Source organism: Thunnus albacares, chromosome 11, assembly GCF_914725855.1.
Source record: "Thunnus albacares chromosome 11, fThuAlb1.1, whole genome shotgun sequence".
Classification (NCBI taxonomy): Eukaryota; Metazoa; Chordata; class Actinopteri; order Scombriformes; family Scombridae; genus Thunnus; species Thunnus albacares.
This window is the reverse complement of record NC_058116.1, coordinates 19,291-41,402: the sequence shown is the minus strand read 5'-3', so window position 1 is coordinate 41,402 and position 22,112 is coordinate 19,291. Positions and strand designations below refer to the sequence as shown.

The 22,112-nt window shown below is 41.4% G+C and overlaps 1 long non-coding RNA gene across 1 annotated transcript; it reads left to right on the top strand.

Moving 5' to 3' along the window:
- The first annotated feature begins 587 nt into the window (after window positions 1–587).
- On the top strand, window positions 588–2,183 carry LOC122992429. The gene is made up of 3 exons (XR_006406047.1): window positions 588–664; window positions 902–973; window positions 1,671–2,183. It is a non-coding gene; the product is annotated as an uncharacterized LOC122992429 (long non-coding RNA).
- The last annotated feature ends 19,929 nt before the right edge of the window (window positions 2,184–22,112 follow it).

The window sequence follows — 22,112 nt, the reverse complement described above, 5'->3', positions numbered from 1 at the left end:
GAAGTTTGCGGACATAGTAGCTAAATCTGTCACTGGAAAAAAAAAATTTTTCAGCAGATATCTTAAGTTACAACAAGATTGAGCTAGCAAAGCAGTTTTGTATTTAATTTGTGAGGTATTTATTCAGTTTGGGAAATGCCGCAATCTCCAGAAAGCATTAGCAGCTGGAGTTGACTGGCTGAGTCAGCAGGGACTAGGAATCATCTCTGTTGCTAAGGGTCAACCTACTTGCAGGAGTAGTTAACTAGGTTTTATTACATAGGATTCTACTGACGTGAGTGATTGTTTTCCAGGTATTAGTCATACCCCATGTATTTCCATGGAAACAGAGATAACACAAGCAAAAAGTTTTTTTTATTTTTATCAATCAATCAATCAATCAATTTTTATTTATATAGCGCCATATCACAACAGAAGTCATCTCAAGGCACTTTTCACATAGAGCAGGTCAAGACCGTACTCTTTAATTTACAGAGACCCAACAATTCCCCCATGAGCAAGCACTTGGCGACAGCGGTAAGGAAAAACTCCCCTTTAACGGGTAGAAACCTCAAGCTAATATCTACTCTATAACTGTCCAGATGCTTTCAGGAATATCTGCAAAAGCCTCCAGCTGCTGGAGAAGTTACATCTGATCTCCCATCTACACCACACTCTGAAGCAGGTCAGTTGAGCCAGTTATATGTGGTCTGTGTAATTGATCATAAACTGCTATGTTGTCATTATTATAACTATTGTTGTTGTTGAATGTTACAATTACACATTGTTACTAATTAAATGTAGGTCTTAGTCAAATTAAATAAAGTTTATTTGTACAGTGCTACTTTATATGCAGTAGAATGACACAATGAACTTAATGCAATGGTGTAACAGTCTGGATGTTCTGTATGTTTGAATACAGCTGCAGGTGAAGCAACATCTAACATCATATCAAACATTCCAGCTACCTGCAGTGAAACACAGCTTGCAGCAGGTGAGTTCTGTTCATTGTATGTTACAGCTGCAGTTATGTAACTAATGCCAATATGGACAAATTCCAAACACATTTTACTCGAATTCTATCAAATATTCACAATCAGTTATGAACATATGTAACTCATCCTGTACATCTGGAATGTTTTGTCCACAAACGAATGCTAGTGAATCTATTTTTATTATATCAATACTGTGACCAAACCTTTAACCATTTTCTAACCCTTCACAGTGATAGAAAGCCATGGGAACTGCAGCTTACACACACATTTAATTTCTTTTATTTTCATTCATTCATATATTTTTTTCATTTTTATTATCTATTATTAAATGGTTTCTTACATACTTCCATTATCATGGTAACACTAGCACAATAAAATATATTGAATCATTAATATCATTTCTATAGTAGGAAAAGGAACACAGCTAACTTAAATAATAATCAATATTAGACTGCAACCATCTATATTTATTTAGGTTGTCTACAGGACACAGTAAAACTAGAATAACTTATTCCCATCAAAATTAATTTAAACCTGGACTCTTGACCTTTTTTCACTCATGTAATTGAACGGTACTGGTCAACTGTTATCAATAATTTATGCTTCAGATGTGTTTATTGCCTGATGGGTTGTAATTTATGAGTCATTGTGTGTTCTTACTAAAGGATTAATAACTATGATTGCATGTATGTTTAGATTTGCCTGCAGGTGAGGGAACAACAGACACAACATCCACTGCTACTACTCTACAGCCTGCAGACACCATCAACTGGAACATATCCTGAAGTATGTGAGTCCATCAAGGCAGCAGCTGTAGATTCTGTCTGATATGATGAGGACAGAGATAGTCAGCACAGGCCATATCAGGTAAAATAAGACTCTACATTTCAAAAAGGAGAGGATGGGAGAAGTTCCCATCACCACCACCTTACAGAAAATTAGTGAATGGAGGGAAAATCAAGAGAAGCTGAGTGGTATATTCCGAGCTGTTGTCACAAAAAAACCACAAACTAATCAGTAATGGACTCAATGACTGGAAAAATTGCAGTGAAATACTCAAAAGCCATGAGAAGAGTCCAGAACATTTTAGGCACATGGCATCGTGGAGGGAGTCATCTATCGAGTGTAATTTATGAATAATGAAGTGCCAGTGTCTGTATGTTACTAACAGGTAGTTTGTAATATTGAACCATTTATTCACTCTTCTTGATACGTGATATGTTTGTTTGAGAAGTAATTATAATTTATAAAAAAATATATATATATTTTTGTCTTGAAACAATTGTGGTGTGTTGTCCATATTTTTACTGTAGAATGAGTGGGTGGTGATGAGGCAGTACTGGGGTAATTTGGGTGGAATGTGGTTGGGGCGGGGGCACCAAATCTTTATCTTGCCCAGGGCAACAAAATGGGTAAAGCCGGCCCTGGAGCTAGTTGTTCACTCTCTGCACTCACTAGCCTCAAATCACCTGCTTATGTGATATTCTCCTGTTAACTTTGAGGTGGACTTCGGATGAAGAGGGACCGCTTGTTCCCTGTGGCTATTGGAGAGGAACTGACCCCTGCTGATACAAAACCTCCTGGACAACTTTAGGAATTTAATTTACCAATTAAAGACAATTAAAGGTCCCCTTTGGATTCCTAATAAAAGAGACACATTTTTTTAAAAAAACAGACAGTTTAGGTTTTACTAGTCCATGGACTCAGAAATGACTCTTTACATTTTAAGGGCAACATAATACATTTTCAGGTTGAACCTGTAATTGTTAATGTTATTAAGCCAATTTTCGAAGATACTGATTTGTTACCAGAGTTCAATTTGCTATGCATCTATAACTATCCATTTAATTTTAATGGAAGTATAAGTTTCCTTTAATTTCATATCTGTAAGGTATGTAAGGGAGTAGGATAAAGATACTCTGTGATTATCTTAAGTATAATAAGGATAGCTATGCTCCAGTACAGCAATTCACAAAAATAACTGGATGTAAGTAGTAAACTGCTACCAGACGCTAAATAAATTCTGCTGAGTTGTTACACTCATATGGTCTCAGTAATTATTTTATGGTAAGTTGAAGCAGTGGTTACAACTACAGTAGTAGAAAAAAATAGTTTAAATGCATGGCATCCCCTGGGCCTGAGCACAAAATGGCCCCTGGCACCAAAAGTGCCAGTAACCCATTGTTTTTGTAGAGATTACAACTGCTAAATGCTACCTGCTGTTCCCAATATTCCAAAGGAGATACAACACTAAAGAAGCTAACAGAAGAGTTATTTTTTTAAATGAAAAAGAAAACTTAAAGGATCCTTGCTGGTAATGTAATGCATGCATGCTGGAGCCTCTCTATTCACCCTGGACTCAAGAAGTGATGGCATATGACTGGGGGTCACTCATCGGGATGGGGAGAGGGTCAGCTCACCCCCCTGCCGACTTTGCTACCAGGCCAGTCCAGGTTACCAAATGTAAACATCAGATTAAACATGGTAAGACCATCTGTATATCCATCTCAACATCGAAGAAACAGTCCTGGTCACATGGATCCACTGGGGTTCCTAACCGCCCGGGTGGCAGCTTTTTCTCCCTGCTGAGGTTGAGAGGAGGTTCCGGGTGCACTGGGCCGGTGCAGAGGGGCTTAAGAGGAGCTTCTACCATCTGGCCACCAGGATCCTGGATGGGATTGCCACATAGGACTGTCATCCGAGGCTGTTTATTGTACCACAGAGCCTGCCTGTCAAAAACTGCATCAAATTCAAAGCAGTGTTTCATCAGCAAAAACACCTGGGTTGTGTTTCATGGAGTGCTTTTTGGACTACTGTTGGTACTCACTCCTGTATTCCCTGTGCGTGTCTGTCTGGCCAGAGCAATCAACATTGATGGAGAACAGCTGGGAGACCGAGTGATTGAGCTTGGGGCAAATGCTGGCTTATGGCCAGTTGACGCTCCTACAGTGAGTTTTCATCATAACTCCTCTTCATGCTGATCCTTCTCTCTGGAGATGTTCAGCTAAATCCTTGACCAGTGACCCCTACAGTGCTGCAGAACTTCAATGCTGATTTGTGCCCGAGTGTGTCTGGGACTCCTCTGGTGCCAGTGACGAATGAGCAGCAACTTTCTGAGCTGGGCCTCTCCCTTAAATCCACTTTTTTAACACCAGGCATGATGTCTCAATGAATAACTTTTCACTACGGGGCTGTGGAAACCTTGATAGGTTCAGTGTCTCTCTCACAAAATCTGCTGCTGACACCACTGTGTGTCCAAACTCTGCAGTGAGGAGGCAGAGGTTATTTAAAACCTTCCAAACTGTCAATCATGCAAAAGTTTTATGGGATGAAACTGAGGGGGCCATTCAGTATACATTTTAACATCAGAGGCATTAGTGCAAAAAGCAATCAGCTAACCAATCTTCTGTCTGACTCAAATCTGGACTTTCTCTGTCTGACTCAAACATAATTGAAACAAACACCTCCTGCGAATGTGTTCATGGTGCCCGGATACCAATGTTTCAGAAGAGACAGACCTGATGGAAGGAGGAGAGGTGCTTTCTTATGTGAGAGACGATTTCAAATGTGAACGTGTGGTTTACAATGCGGGTAACACAAGAAACAAATGTCTTTTAACATCATAGGTGTCTATAGGCCCCCTTCTGCAGATGGCTCTTTCTATGATCAACTCACAGAAGTCTTGAAAGAGTGCAATCTCAACAAAAAATTATTACTTATGGGTGATTTTAATGTGAACTGGGAGGATAAATCTTAGCAGAAAAAACTAAAAATGATCACAGAGAAACTAGAACAACTAGAACAACAAGTAATAGTAAAAGTTATAAAGGTAAAAATATATAATAAAAAATATTGATATTCTCATAAGGAGGGACCCAAAATTTTCAGGAGATTTTAAACTCAAGGTACAGGGAAAGTTAATTGAAGATCATCTCATTGTTGCTTCTGTCTTTAATCATTTTTTTTGAGTCTGTATATAAGTTAGGAAAAAAATTTACGAAAAGGAAACTGGATATTTTTTCTATAGATGCTACAGGCCAGGTTTTCGAGCTGGTAGAGACTAATGAGTTACAAGTAAACAAAATCATCAGCTCCTTAAAAAGCTCCAAAAATAGAGATGCTTTCTAATTTGACACCATGTTTGTCAAATCACACAAAGATATTTTAACTCCCCCTATTGCTCATTTAATTAACTTGTTTTTTAAACACAGCTCCTTTCCTGATGACTTGAAATGTGCCATTGTCACGCCGCCTTGAAGCCAGTAACTACAGACCAATAAGTATACTGCCAGTGCTCTCAAAGGTTGCTGAGAAAGTTGTCATTAACAACAACTGACAACATTTCGTAATACAAGCAATTTTGGCGTATGCAATTTGACTTTAGAGCAAATCATTCCACTGAAACTGCTACTTTGCACTTAGTAGAGCAAATTAAATCAAGACTTGACAAAGGAGTAGTAGTTGGTGCTGTATTTTTAGATCTGCATAAAGCATTTGACACAGTCAATCATGATGTTTTAATATCAAAAATCTCTAAATTTAACTTCTCACTGGCATGAATGTCTTCATATTTATCTAATAGGATACAATGTGTTAAAGTTGGTGACACACCGTCCAGTAACATGAAGTGCGCAATGGGTGTTTCAGTGTCAGTGTTAGGTCCCCTATTATTTAGCCTATATATTAATGATCTCCCTCAACAGTGTCATGATGTAGAACTACAAATGTATGCAGATGACACCACTGTGTACACACATGCAAAAAGAGCTTAGTTAGCTGCTGCTAGGCTAACAATTGCATTGGAAAGGATCACACATTGGCTTGATCAATCATGTCTGAGTCTAAATGTAAACAAGACAAAAGGTATTTTTTTCTCTAAAACCATGGTACAACCTCCTAACACTGATATTTTAATCAAAAGTGAAAAGATTGACATAGTTACCGATTTTAAATATCTTGGTGTGACATTGGATCCAAATTTGAACTTTAAGAAACATGTTAAAAAAATGATTAAAACCATAAAGTACAACTTAGCAAATATAAGACATATTAGAAACTGTCTCTCTTTGGATGCAGCCAAGATATTTCTGCATACTATGATTCTTTCCCATATGTCTTATTGCATCACGTGTAGGGGGCAGGCTGGAGAAGCAGCCATAAAACCTCTTGAGTCCTTATACAAACAAACTCTAAAAACTCTACACAAAAAGCCAATGCATTTCCATTACTGTAGGCTACTGGAGAAATACAATTTACTGAGCTTTGACAATTTTAGACTATTCTCAAATTTGTGCCTAGTTTATAAAATTTGAAATGGTTTGGCCCCTCCTCCACTATGTGACTTTGTGTACACTTGCTCAGTTAGTTCTACTAGATCCTCCAGAATATCCTCTATACAAGATTGTACCATACCATTTCGTCGCACTGCATTTTGGGCAGTCAGCGTTGTTGAGCTGTTGTATGTTTTGATTGTGGGGGACTGCAGATGTAAATTAGCTTTGAGCTAACTCCAGTGCACGGCATCTTTTATGTTAAAAACTGTATACTGTCCCAATAAAAAAATAAACACAGAATATTATTATTATTATTATTATTATAACATGTCATTGCATTTTTGAGGGGCTTAGGATGCTTGAAAACTAATGAAAATTGGCACACATCTCAGAAGCGGAGTAATGTAATCTGTAATGATTGGACTTGGGCGTGGCCAGCGGGCTCCATAGCGCCCCCAAACACAGGGCCATCAACAACGTTTCTTTGATGGTCATTAAATTTGTTGGGTTCATTGCTCTCATTATTCTTGAGATAATTGTTGTTATTTTTTTGCTCAACAGGAAGTCAGCCATTTTGAATTTTGTGTGTCAATTTTAATTTTATGAACACATGTTTGAGGCCTTTAGGATGAGCAAAAACTCATAAAACTTTGGACATCAATCAGAAGTCAAGTAACTTAATGTCTGATATAGGTCTTGGGCATGAGTGGAGCAAAATGGCTCAAGGAAGCCCCCTGGAAAATTTCAAAGTCAAAGTCCCCACCATTAAATTTGACGTAGATTTACGAAATTTGGTATGCAGATGTACCATTTCCAGACTTAAAAAAAAGCCTCTTGGAGCCATACCCTAAGTCCAACAGGAAGTCAGCCATTTTTAATCTACTTTGCATTTTTGTTGTACTTAAACAAAATCCCCCTAGAGATGTAACCCGAGTGACTTCAAATTTGGTAGGTTACATCTAAACACTTTTGTGATGCTAAATTGCAAAGCTTTTTATATTTCATGGAACGGCCTTGGTGTGGTGTGCTGGTGAATGTTGCCCAAGACATGTTCGGATTATTTAAGTTGTTAATAAGTTGTTATAACTTGACTTTACATTGTCCAATCTGCCCCAAATTTCTCATGCTTGATAAGAGTCCAGGCCTGAACATATCTACATATCAATATTGATTCATAATCCAACCCAGTCTCACGGCAATCTATGAAATAGTCATGAAATTTAATCTATAGATTCATGTATGATTCAGTTGGAAGTAGGTTTCGTGCCTGCAGCACGTTTTTGTTAGGAGTGGATTGAGTCCCCCATATTCCCTGTGCTCTCCTCTGTTTTTCCCCTCCCTTGTGTGTGGGTGTGTGTGGTTTTGTACCCAGTGTCTCTCTCTGTGTTTGTGTGTATGCTGGACGTGGCGTCCTGGTTTTTCCCTCTCCCCACTTTTCAACCAGTGCACCTGCAGCTGATCATCTATCAACTTAACAAGCCTTTGCAGTATAAAACTTGGGCTAATCCTTCAAGACTCTACCAGATCATTCAGTCTACCCCACGGTATCAACATCAGGCCAAGATGTTGTTTATTGAGCTTCATATTAGTTTGCATTTGCTTATTCTGAGTGCACCAGGTTACCACTCCGGTTTACCACCACTGCCAACCACGAACAGCTTCATCTTTGTTATCTACCCCTGGTTTTGGATCTTCCACTCATCACCTACCCAGCCTGCTGACTACACAAAACCCCTCACCTGCTCCATCTCCACCTGCTCCTTCTGCCACTCTCTGCCCTGCTCATACACTGGACTCTTGTGATATCAATCCAACTGCTCGCAATAAACCCTTTCCTAAACCACTCTTGTCTGAGTCTGTGTCCTGCATTTCGGGTCCTAAACCAAGTAATTATAACAGAACAATCTGGCCAACATGGACATGGCAGGCACAGCTCCTGATACCACCTCTTTACAACAAGCAGTTTGTTGTGGTCAAGGTGTTTTACTCAGACAGCATGAACAATCGTTACAGAGTCTTTTTGAGAGCAATCAAGACATGGTAAACCAGATCACCAACTCACTCAGCAAGTTTCTCCGTTAACTTCCTCATTATCTCCTCCAGCCTATACTGTTCAGCCCCCACAGCTCGCTCCTTCAGCTCCTGCACTGGCACCTCCGCCACTCAGAGTCCCACACCACAGACCCACAGCCCTTTGTTGGAGAATTGGACCAGTGCAGAGGTTTCCTTCTCCAGTGTGAAAAGGTGTTCCACAACAATCCCTGACCTTTTTATCAGACCAATCTTTGGATTGGGCTGAGGCAGTATTCACTAATGATCCTACTATTGCTTTTTCCTATGTTGAGTGTCAGGCAGGGTAATCGGACTGTTGCTGATTACTCTATTTTTGGACCTGTTCTGCCGATACCCAGTGGAATGAGGAGGCGTTATGGGGAGTATTCATTAAGGGTTTGAACAAACAGATGAAGGTTGAGCTGACTTCCCGGGATGAACTGTCTAACCCGAATACTCTTGTCTCCCTTGCTATCAGGCTGGATAATTGTTTGTGAGAGCGACGTCTAGACAGATCAAGATGCCCACAAGAACCAGGAGCAAGTACCATGACTTGGGTGAGTTGTTTGGAAAAGACTGCGCTTTGTCTCTGCCACCTCATAGGCCTTATGATTGTGCCATTGACCTTCTTCCTGGAGCTCCCTTACCTTTTAGCTGTCTTTATAATCTGTCTTGCCAGGAGAGAGAGGCTATAAAGAAATATATATATATATTAGGACTCCTTAGCAGCTGGCATCATTCGGCCCTCCTCGTCCCCTCTGGGGGCGGGATTCCTCTTTGTGGCTAAGAAGGATTAGACTCTAAGACCTTGAATTGACTTTCGCGACCTGAACAATATTACTGTCAAAAACAAATACCCGTTGCCTTTGATCTGCTCTGCTTTTGAACCTCTCCAGGGAGCCACGGTGTTCATGAAATTGGATCTGCAAAACGCTTACCATCTAGTCCAGATCAAGGCAGGAGATGGGTTTAAGACTGCCTTTAATACCCCACTTGGCCATTTTGAGTACTTGGTGATGCCATTCAGATTGACCAACACTCCAGCAGTCTTCCAGGCACTGGTGAACGATATGTTAAGGGACTTCCTCCATCACTTTGTCTCCAATTATCTTGACGACATCCTCATCTTCTCTCAGAACATGTCTGAACATGTCTCCCACATCCATCTGGTACTCCAGAGACTTCTTGAAAACAAGCTGTTTGTAAAAGCAGAAAAGTGTGAATTCCATTCCAAAACCATGAGTTTTTTGGGATACAACTTTGAGAGTGGGCAGGTGAAGATGTGTCATAATGGCCACAACTCTTCACCAGAAAACAGCTGCAAAGATTCCTTGGTTTTGCAACTTCTACAGGAGATTCATTAGGGACTTAAGCAGAGTGGCGGCACCTCTTACCAGACGTACCACCTCCTCCATTCCATTTTCCTGGTCCTCTGAAGCTGTTGCTGCATTCCATAGACTCAAGTGTCTCTTCACCTCCGCTCCTGTTTTGGTCCAGCCAGACCCTTCATGTCAGTTCATAGCTGAAGTAGATGCTTCAGAAATTAGAGTAGTCAGACCAGAAACTACATCCTTGCGCCTTCTTCTCCCGTCACCTGTCTCCCACTGAAAGGAATTATAATGTTGGAAACAAGGAGTTGCTGGCGGTTGAGTTGGCTCTGGAGGAATGGAGGCATTGGTTGGAGGGGACAGAGCAACCGTTTGTGGTTTGGACCAACCAACTTGGCATACATCCAGTCAGCTAAACATCTGAACTCCAGACAAGCTCACTGGGCTCTGTTTTTCAGCTGGTTCAACTTCATGCTCACTTATCGTCCAGGGTCCCAGAAAGTGAAACCAGATGCTCTCTCATGTCAGCATGTAATTGAGGAGGAAAACTCCAGTCTGGATACCATACTTCTTCCTTCCTTTGCTGTGGCAACAGTGACCTGGGAAATTGAGTCTGCAGTGACAGAAGCACAGCAACAGCAACCAGATCCAGGTAACGGTCATGCTAATTGCCTGTTTGTCCCAGATTCTGTCCGCTCCCAAGTCCTGCAGTGGGTCCACACATCCCGTTTCTCCTGCCACCCAGGGATGAATTGAACCTTGACGCTACTGAAAAGACATTTCTGGTATCCCACCATGGAGGCAGACACTCCTGTTCGTCTGTGCTCGAGGGAAATCCTCTTATCGTCTGCCTGCAGGTCTGCTCTGCCCTTTACCTGTCCCAGGTCGTCCATGGTCCCATATCGCCTTAGACTTTGTCACTGGTTTACCTCCATCACAAGGTAACGCAACCATACTCACTATTGTAGATCTGCTTTTCCTCCATAGCTGTCCATTTCATTGCCCTTCCTAAACTTCCATCTGCCCATAAAACAGCTGATCTGTTGGTTAACCCTGTGTTTCGCCTTCATGGAATTCCTCTTGACACAGTTTCTGATCAACGGCCTCAGTTCATCTCTCAGGTCTGGAAGGCCCAGAGAGGGCCAGCCAAGATCTGGAGGCTGCCTTACGTTGTGTCACCACTTCCAATCCATCCACTTGGAGTACTACTATTGAGTATGCCCACAATTCCCTAACCTTTGCTGCTACAGGTACACCCCCCTTTGAGGCCTCTCTGAGTTTTCAACCTCCTTTCTTTCCAGCCCAGGAGCGTGAGCTTGCTGTACCATCCATACAACATCATATTCGTCGCTGTTGGAAAGTGTGGAAGGACACACGGGCAGCCCTCCTTTGCTTTGCAGAGAGCAGCAAGCAAGTGGAGGATCGGCGGATCGGTGTTCCAGCTCCAAACTACAAGATAGGTCAGACAGTTTGGTTATCGTCAAAGAAAATTCCATTAAAGACTGATTCCAGAAAGCTATCACCTCGCTATTTGGGCCCCTTTGTCATTGAAAGAATCGTCATTCCTACAGTCGTAAAGTTAAGGCTGCCCAATTCCATCCAGCCCTCCATGTGTCACAGTTGAAACCTGTGTCCTCCAGTCCTCTGTGCCCTCCGCCTGAGCCCCCTCCACCTGTCCCGATCATTGATGGCCATCCCGCCTTCTCTGTCTTCCGGCTTCTGGATGTGTGTCGCTGTGGCAGGGGATTTCAGTACCTGGTGGACTGGGAGAGGTATTGTCCGGAAGAGAGGTCCTGGGTAGTCCTTCATTCTGGACTCCAGGATGGTCAGGGAGTTTCATAGGGCCCATCCTGACAGGCCTGGTGGGTCACCTTGGGGCTCCCATTGAAGAGGGGGGTACTGTTAGGAGTGGATTGGGTCCCCATATTTCCTGTGTTCTCTGTTTTTCCCCTCCCTTGTGTGTGGGTGTGTGTGGTTTATCATTACCATTATCCAACCTGTTGAATACACAGAACTCACCCTCACCTGCTCTGTCTGCCACTCTCTGCCCCACTCCTACACTGGACTCTGGTGATATCAATCCAACTGCTTGCAATAAACCCTTTCCTAAACCACTCCTGAGTCTTTGTCCTGCATTTCAGGTCCTAAACTGAGTCAGGATTTGGCAGGCACAGAGGCTGTATTGTTTTTTTTCTCATTTGTTATTCATTTTAAACTATGACCGCTACATCACTCAACATTTAATCATGAGATTTTATCCTTGTTTTTATTTCTTTATTAATTTTACCAGTCCAGTGGGCGGACCAGAAACTTTCCTCGCTGTTGATTTTAATATCTTTAACATTTTGCAACACAAAACACAAAGGTGTCCTTGATAAGTCAACAATATGAAAGGTTATGGCCATCTGTCTTAATTTTTTCACGTTTGATTCTGAGAAATCAAGATTTTTTTGGATGAGGGTTAGGGCGTTAAGGTTGGGAAAATTGAAAAATCCAGCAACCTGACATCGTCAGGTTCCATGTAGTGCACGGGCCATCCTGGGTAGGGCGTTCAGTGCTCCTCACTGTTCATTCAAGCCCCAGGGATATCTTGTTCCAAGTGTATTAATCCATAGTTTTTCTTGTATCTTCCGTACCGAGGCTGTCCATATAGGGTTAGTTTGTAGTCCCATGACTCTGAGTGACTCCACTTTGTGCTGGATGAAATAGAAATTGAAATGAAATATAAAGTGTGTATCTGTCTTTTTTAGTTGTCTGATGTTGTACTTATGTTGAATTAATCTGGTTTGGATCGAATTTTTGGTTTCTCCAACATATTTCATAGTACACTTGGAACAATAAATCAAATAAACACAATTCTTTGTTTTTACACAAAGGGGAGGCCCAAGTTTAATTTTCATGTTGGACTGTAAATTGGTAACAAACGGAATGTGTTTATATTCTATGCTTTGTTTCTTCATAGTGTTCCTAATTGGTTTTAACTTTCTATGTACCAAAAGATCCTGCGAGCGGACATGCACACGGATAGCTGCAGACACCACGGACAGACAGTTGTTCTGTTTATACTACCTTCTGGAGTCCGCTTGGAGGACGCGTTCAACACATGCGAAGTATATCAGCGTGTGACGTGTACTGTGGCGTCTGACGTATTGTGCACATGTGCACTACGAATCATATCAAGATGGCAACATACATGGAAGAAATAGAAGAGCTGCTTTGTCTATTGCACTTAGCAAAATCACACAAAAAAAGAAAAGTGCAGAGACAAGGGAAGTGGTGTGTGCGTCCGGTCAACCACAACAGGGCCAAAGATGGGGAGTTCAGCATGTTGGTGCAGGAAATGCGTGCAATAGACAAGGAGAAGCACCATCAGTACTTCAGGATGTCTGCCGCAAAATTTGATTTTCTGGCCCGCAGCATTGGTGAATGTATCCAACACCAGAGAACACACCAAGCTCCGATCAATGTGGCTGAAAGGTTAGCAGTGACGTTACGCTATTTAGCTACTGGTTGCTCTCAGACAAGTGTAGCTGCAAGTTACAGACTGGGCAGCTGCACTGTGTCGAAGATTATCCCCGAGATGTGCAAGGCCATTTGGGACACTCTGCCGCTGGAATTTGTCCCCTCCCCATCCCTGACATAGTGCAGGGGAATTGCTCAGGATTTCTGGAGAATCTGGAACTTCCCACTGTGTCTTGGTGCGGAAAGCATGTCACCATTAGAGTCCCCCCAAATGCAGATAGTGACTACTTTAATTGTAAGGGAAGTCACTCGCTTGTTTTGATGGCTGCATGTGATACCCATTACCGGTTCACAATAGTGGACGGGCTATGTACGTGAAAGTGAAAGTGAGAGGTCTCTGGAGCTGCCACAACCAGCCAACCTGCCACGCACAGATGTCACCAACCCGCATGTGTTTGTTGCAGATGCAGCTTTCCCAGTGCACCCAAACCTTATGCGCCCATTCGCAGGTAACATTATTTGTTTATCAGAATTTACAAATGAATTATAAGATTATATTTTGCAGCAATAGAGGGTGTCTTAGAACAAAATCCTGTAATGCTGCAGCAGTACTTTGATACTTACTAAATTTTGCTGATAATAAATAGTTTTAATTAAGTAAGGTTTTGAATACAAGACTTTTACTTGTAGTGGAGTATTTTCAGTGTGGTATTTTACTTACTTTACTTTACTTTACTCACACTTCTTCCACCACTGTCTGTCACTTTATCCCACAGGCTCCAACCTCACAACAGCACAGCAGGTGTACAACTACTGACATTCCCAGGCACAAAGAATCATAGAGAACACCTTCGGCATCATGGCATCCCAGTGGGGGACTTTTAGTTGGCCAATTGACTGCAGCCCACACAATGTGGTACACATTGTGAAAGTCTGTGTGGCTTTACACAACCATCTCACCCACCCTGATGCAGCAAATCCAGGGAACACCAGATACATCCCATCCAGCCTCACAGACAGCACCACGGCAAACAAAGACATCCAGCCACCTAGAGGCAGCATGTGGCGGGTTACAACAACCTCTTTGAGTCAAGGCAGCTGTCTACTAGAAGAGCAGCATGGGTAGCGCTCAACACAAGGCACAACTTAATGGTGCCTTCTGTTGGGGTCTCAAGAACATTTGACATAAACATTCCCTTTCAGCTACTTTCAGCTAGCAATGGTGGAATGTAACTATGTACATTTACTTAAGTACTGTAAATAGGTTCAGTTGAAATTTAGTTGTTCACTTGAATATTTTCATCTTATGCTACTTTCTACTTCTACTCCACTACATTTATCTGGCAGCTTTTGTTAGTAGTTACTTTACATATTAAGATTTACGTTAAGATGTTATATAACAGTAACTCTTTTATTTTACAAAACAGTTTACAAAACAACAACACTACAAAACAGCAACATTAAGAACAAATAACTCTCCGATCACTGGCTTAAGTCCTTTTCCAGTACTTCCTTCTGCTTCTGATAAAGCAGCTGGTGGATCTCAAATTGAGCCTCCATGCACTCACGGGTTGGAAGTTTTGCCAACATGTCCGCCACCATCATGCCAAAGTGGTGTTCCTCCCTCTGATTGTCTCTGGCACGGCAAACTTCCTGGAGACAGTGAAGGATAGCATCCTTAACAGGTGTGCATGGCATTTTTCTTTTCCAGGATATGGTGGGGGAAAAGAGGACACTCGTGGCAGCTGAGGAGGATGAGCTGAGTGATGAAGGCAATGATGGTGGTGGTGGTGGTGGTGGTGGTGTTGGGAGTCACTGGTGGCAGAGTCACTGTTGGTGGTGATGAAGTGGAGCTCCTTGGGGAAGTGGATGAAGAATCTTGTGCATCACCACCAGCATCAATCAATTCCAGGAGCAGCACCACAGTGTCGCTGCCTGCCTGCAATACATTGATAACAGTTTGTCAGTTATGTTATGTTCTTCCAGATACTATTGCAAATGTCCATTTTTTTCTGGCTGAAGTAATTTAGGACAGTAACATGTATATTACAGTTTGTATCTGTAAGCTTAACTTGTAGGTCACACTGGCAACTCCATTTTGCTAGTCTGTGCATTCAGACACAGGCTTGCAAGCTCACTTTCACAAGTTGTGAGGCAAAAATATGTACTAAATGCACAAGTTAACAAAACAGGGTTACAAATACAAACGTAGATGTAACGTTACAGGTTTACAAAACTACAGTTACATATACAAGCATAAATGTACATGGTTGCAAAACAGGTTACAGACCCTGTTTTCAAGCACACATTTTTGGACCAACCAAACAACCAGAAAAGGCATAACTTCAAATTTGAATCACATCGCCTGCTGCACTGCTTCATCCCTTCAGCTTCTTCTTTGCCTTCACAAATCGGTCCCTTAAATATTTCCCCCTCTGCCGACACATGGTTTCTTATTTTCCCAAACTCTGGGCAATTTCCCTCCACAAATTGTTGCACATTTGGGTGTCTTTGTACTGTTTTAAAGACGAATTGTAAAGGTGTGGGTAGCGACATACTTCCTCACACAGCCTCTCTTCTAATTCAGCCTCCATGTTTGTTTACTTGCACATGCACAGTTGGTTCCCTTGTAGAGGATGGGTCTGCGTGGACACAACAAATTGCAGGTACGCGGATGTCCGCACAGAGCCTACACGTACACTCTCTGATGACAAAATTTACATCACGCAGACCCTAGCGGACCCTCACGGACTCGTGGACGAGTAATATAATTTCAGCTTTAATGGGCTTTCAAGTTTAACTTCTTGGTCCAGTGGTTCAGCATGGCCGTAGCTGATGCCACTGTCCAATGAATGTTGTCTTTTTCAGTATAAAAGTTAAGTCTATCAGTCTGATAGTGGTGGCAGGAATGGCATATTGGCCCTAATATGTTTGTTCATGATGGCCCCATTGTCTTGTATCTTCTTAGGTAGGTTTTTGGAGTAGTTTATAATGGGGATCCAAATCTCAGCAACTGGAAAAGCCAACTTGGCCATTCTTAAGGGTTTTTGTATTTGCTTGATTGCTGTCTCTTTAGGTTTTGTCCTCTGTTATTCAACCCAGCTGCAAGGATCACTTTTTCCAACATTGTTGCGGGTATCTGGTGACTGGGGGGATGAAGGGGGTGAATCCTCAAAGGTGGAAGTTGGTGAGGGGGGTGGAGACTCCTCCTTTCGACTCTGATGACGGTCATGTTTAAAGCTCTCTTCAGGCGGAGGCTGAGGTGGCTCTCTTTCAAGGTTTCTGCCGTGTTTTGTTATGTCTTCTTGTTTTGATTCCTCTTGTCCCTTGACCTTAGCAGAAGGAGCAAATTGGTGATGCAGGAGGTAAAATGAGTTAGAGATGAACAATTTTACTCCTGACTTGTTAAGGAAAAGTCTGTCTGCCTTAAAAAGATGTCTGCGGTCCCAGAAAAAGTTGAAATTGTCAATGAAGTTAAGTGAATGAACAGTACATGCAGTTGAAAGCCATGTGTTCAGTGCCAACAATCTGCTGAACCTCTCAACTCCTTTTCTGACTGGTGGTAGAGGGCCACTGATTAAACACCTCAGCATTCAGAGAGCTGACTGTGTTCAACAGATCACTAAAGTCTTGTTTCAGCACTTCAGACTGTTGTTTCACAACATCATTGGTCCCTATGTGCAGTATGATGTTTTTCACATTTGGATGTGCAGCCATGATATGCAGGATTCTCTCAGTCATGTCAGAGACTGAGTCCTTGGAAAAGCAGAATATTTTGGTGTTTTTACTGCACATGCTTCTTAAATCTTTTATAGCACAGTCACCCAAAACCAGAGTTTGAGGCCCAGTCGTTAGCTTTCCCTGTGGCCTTTTATTTTCAGATTTACTCTCAGTTCTTACCCTGCTGTGTGAGGACAAGAGGTTATCCAGGTCATCAGACGGAGATCCAGGGTCCTGCAATAGTGGAGCAAATCTGTTCTCTAGTTGAACACTCTGTTGTTCGGGAGGTTTGTTGTTAGCTCTCCCTTTTGCAGCTGTCCACGGCTGTGTCCTACTAAGAGCAGGGGTTGAAGAGGCACTCTGCCTGGACGATAGTGCAGGCCAGACAGTCGCACCACAAATCTCAGGGCACTGGGCTCTGCCTGTTACTCGTCCTCCCAATTTCCCAGGAAATGATTTACTCTTAGGCTTTGCTCCAAGAGAGTTCCTGGGAGGACTAGCACTTGTAGATTTATTATCTAGTTCACAGCCCTCCTGTTTCTTGGTAGTCTTGGTGGTGCTAATTAGCTGTGTGTTAGCATGCTTTTCTCCACTGTTTTGAGTCCATTGTAAGTTGGTGTCATTCCCACATAGTCCATTCACTTCCACGTCCACTTCTAACCAGTGAATTTTGGTTTCCAGCACTATAATCTTTTGTAGAAGTTTGTGGTAGTCGTCCGTGGAGAAGGGAGGCATCTTGCTGCAAATTAGCTTGAGCTAAGTGCCACGTTTCCAGTCACTGCAGTACAGGCTTATGCTGCTGGTAGGTCTCACTCACGGCGTACTGAGGTGGTCATAAAAATGTTGAAATATAGCTAATAGTCTGCTATATCTGCCAAAAAAATGAGTCCCCGTGATTTATGAGTATCCAGGAGCTGCTGCACATGTATCGCATAAGAAAAACAAGAATATCAGCAGAAAAATGTAAGCAGAGGCGAGAGCAAGCAGAAAAGCGTCTGCATTGTAAGAAAGCAGTAAAAGTAAAAATCATTATTACATGACAAACCAAGAGGAAAATGAATACCCACCTGCAAAGCTGTGTTTATGCCATGCACAACTGCAGGTAGGTGGAGGTCCCAATCGTCATGGGTCTTGTTGACATATTTCCTCAAAGCACGTTTATATTTTGATTTGTTCTTTCATCCTTAACATTCCAAAAGAGTTCATAAAATATATTTAATAATCTTTTTTCTTTCAAAAGTCACAAGACAGGTATGAATTACATAAAAAGAAGAAAAATTTCATTACCTGTCCGTTTGTCTGGGGGTGATATGCCCTGGAGACTGAATGTTTTATTCTTAGAATCTGTAAGATTCTCTCATTTAACTGTGGATGGTTCAGTAACAGGAATAGTTACAGTGGTTCTGACAATGATGAATGATTTTACGTGGGAAAAAAATAGCAAGAGGAAAGAAGGCTATCAATGTGTTAAAAAGATAATAATTCATAAACAAGGTAAGATAGATGCAACAAAATGATACCCATGTTAAAATTAACAAGGTATACCTTCATAAGGGTTAGTACTTTATATTGTAATAATTGTAGGTATTGTTTGTATTTTTATGCAGAGAGCATGTTTTTAATGGTACCTCATTGATGAACTCCTTGCCTTGGTCAGTGATGATTTTCCTGACCATGCCGAAAGAGTACATCTGCAGACACTTCACTTGCACTCTTACATGTGAGGGGCTCAGCGGCAACTCACTTGGTGTACAGGTCTGTCATGGTCATCACATATTTGTTCTCTCTAGCTGTTTCAGGTAGTGGGCCAATACAGTCCAAGCCTACTACCTCCCAAGCTTCTTTCACCTGAGGAAATATTTCCTATTAACTTATTTAACCACATTTTCTTTTGTTCAGCATAGGTTTGGCATGCACTACCTTGATAGACTGCAAAACTGGTGTCTGTGTCTTGATGGGGTCATTTAACTGGAAGAGATGACAACATCTCACCTGAGACAAGAGTTAATGACTTGTTAATTTTCTTTCATAATTACACTTTGAATTATTGTCTTGTAATTATTGAATATCTAAAATCTAAAGTCACGTATGGTGTCTTGCAAAATTCATGTATTATAAACTGACTGTTCTGCATCCCAGCACAACTCAAATCAAAACTATTTCCCCAGGAAAAAAGCAGTATGTATATCACATGCTATAGGACAAAGTACAGTCATAACTTACCCAGTCAGTCACGTCTCTAAGGGTTGACCACAAGTATTCAGCAATAACCCTGTTTCTGGTGCCTCTCAAACCATGATGGTTGCCGGTTCCAGGGTTATCGTGGCACTCTACGAGGGCAGACCTCTTTTCTTCCTCGGTCAACACTCGGTCAACGTATGTAGCGTTGGTTTAGCCCGATGTATAACAACGGGCCATCTACACACAAAAAAAGGCTTAGTAACCAATAACCAATAACCTTACTACTAACATAGGGAGACATATTTTAAAAAGACAGACTCTCTCTTCAGCATGACAGCTAACCATTAGCATACTGACAGGTTCATTCATACAGCAAGCGTCGTAGCAACAGCCTTGACAACGACAAATTAAATGACTGACAAACCTACTGACAAATCAGTGTTGAATTCAGACGCATGGTGCATTGTTTATGTTTTCATATTTGGTTAACTTGGGTGAGATAACATTAATGAGTAGGACAGATAATGATAAACGTCTATGGAAGTGCTGAAAACAAGTATAGTGATATAATTATCATTTTAATTGTGGTGAAAACCAGGACAATTTGGTACTGAATGTTGAAAACCGGGACATTTTAGTGCTTTACAGATATTTGTCGGGACTCGGGACACCCAACTCGAAACCGGGACGTCTGGTCACCATCACTGGTGACTGGTCATCAGGGGCAGGTGTTCAACAAACAAATTATGTTATTGTCAATTTTCAAATTTGTCGAGAATACTGACGACATCTCTAACCAGGATATTGCTGCATGGTGTTAGCTAACAACGAATGTACATAGCGTTTATAACTTGCTATGAGACAGGATAGGTTGCTACTTTTTCAGCGTGATGCGATGTTAACACACACACACGCTTCTCTGAAAGCAGACACTTCTCAATTAAGACAGATCAGGAGAGTCTGTGGCTGTTACATGACTGGCAGCTCTCATCCTAGTCATGTTTCTCAGTGTGTTTAAGGTTTAATATGTAAAAAGTGTTATTTTTGTGGCTACTCCTATGATCTCAGACTCAAATGCTAATAGTTACACTCGTGTTGAAACTTGTCCAGATTAATTTTGATCACCCTTACCCATTTATAGACTTCATCATTAAAATATAAAAATAACAATTAATGTAATCAATTGTTCACGTTTTTTCAGACAGCATTTCGTGGAAAAGTCAAACATTTAGTGTACAGTCTTAATGAACGCAGTACTGTTTTTCAGTACACTGACTACTAATTGTTGATTGTATACTGTTTTGTCTTCAGTGTGTGCTTCAGTGATGGGGTCAAGCGCCTCGTTCCTGACCGCATCACTGTCGTGAGTCAGCCAGCCAACTTGAGCTAATGCTTTCTAGAGATCGTGGCATTTCCCAAGCTGAATAAATACCATACATATAAACTGTGGCATTTTTATATGTAAAATATGTTGGTTGGGCACCAACTACTTCAATAGATAGGCTACATACCAGGAAAACTACAGTGCTTGCTCTTGCTACTGATGTGTTTTTTTAATCTGCCGTGAAAACCCGGAGCGGAATTTTGAGTTGTCTTTCGTTTATGTTTGTGAAACTGGATTGAACTGAACTGAATTAGGGGTTGTGTGGAAAACAAAACGAACCGTTTACTGAGTGGATTGAACTCTGAGACTGTGAGATGAGTTACACCTTCACACACACTGAAAAACATGATCTCGTAATTCAAATCAACACCAGTCATCTAAGTTACCCAGAAGTGACTGTTGTCAGCGCAACGTCACAGTCTGCAGTTCTAAAGAATGGCAGAGTACTGCAGAGTCTGCAGACTCTTATGTTAACTTTAGTCCCTCCCAAATTGATAATCTTGTTGATAGTGCTGCAGGCTCATTACAAATAACACTCGACTCCATCACCCCCTTAAAAAGGAAGATAATAAAACATAAGATGTTAGCTCTATGGTATAACTCCCAAACCCGCAAATTAAAGCAAATATCGCGAAAATGTTCCACCAAAGTGGAAGAATGTCACTTAGTCTGGCAAGATAGTCTTAAAACATATAGGAAGGACCTCTGTAATGCCAGAGCCGCCTATTACTCAGCATTAATAGAAGAGAATAAAAACAGCCCTAGGTTCCTTTTCAGCACTTTGGCCAGGCTGACAAAGAGTCAAAACTCTATTGATCCATGTATTTCTATAGCTCTCAGTGGTAATGACTTTATGAGCTTCTTTAATGATAAAATTCTAACTATTAGAGACAAAATTAACCACCTCCTGCACTCAACAGGCACCGTTTTCTCCCCCAAACACAGGCACCTTAGAAACAGCTGTAAATCCTGACATACATTTGGACTATTTTTCTCCAGTCGACTTTTCTGAACTAACTTCAATGATTTGTTCAGCTAAACCATCAACCTGTCTCTTAGACCCCATCCCAACTAGGTTGCTTGAGGAAGCCTTACCCCTAGTTAGCATTTCTTTACTATATATGATCAATCTCTCTTTAGTAACAGGCTATGTACCACAGTCCTTTACAATAGCTGTAATTAAACCTCTTCTTAAGAAGTCTGCTCCTGATTCAGGCATTTTAGCCAATTATAGACATAGGTCTATAATTGGCTATATATAGATCTAACCTTTCATTTCTCTCTAAGATTCTAGAGAAAGCAGTCTCTGATCAGTTATGCGACTTTCTACATAACAATAGTTTATTTGAGGATTTTTGGTCAAGATTTAGAGCCCATCATAACACCGTATGGTGAGTCTGGCTCGAATATGATGAAAAGTGAAGAGTTGGTGTCGCGTAGCAGTGAAATTGATAGAAACACTTAAAAAAGCAATGCTGTGTGTGCCGTGACTCTGCTAGTACAATTAAGAATTAGGGATGAGTCTGGAAGCATTAGGTGTGAGTCGGGATCAAATCTGATGAAAAGTGACAAGTTTGTGTTGAATAAAAATTGAAATTGATAGAAACACATGAAAAACCATATGTCGTGTTTGCCAAGTCTCTGCTTGTAGAATTAATCATTAGGTGTGAGTCTGGATCGAATATGATGAAGAGTGACTAGTTTGTGTGGAATAACAATTGAAATTGATAGAAACATT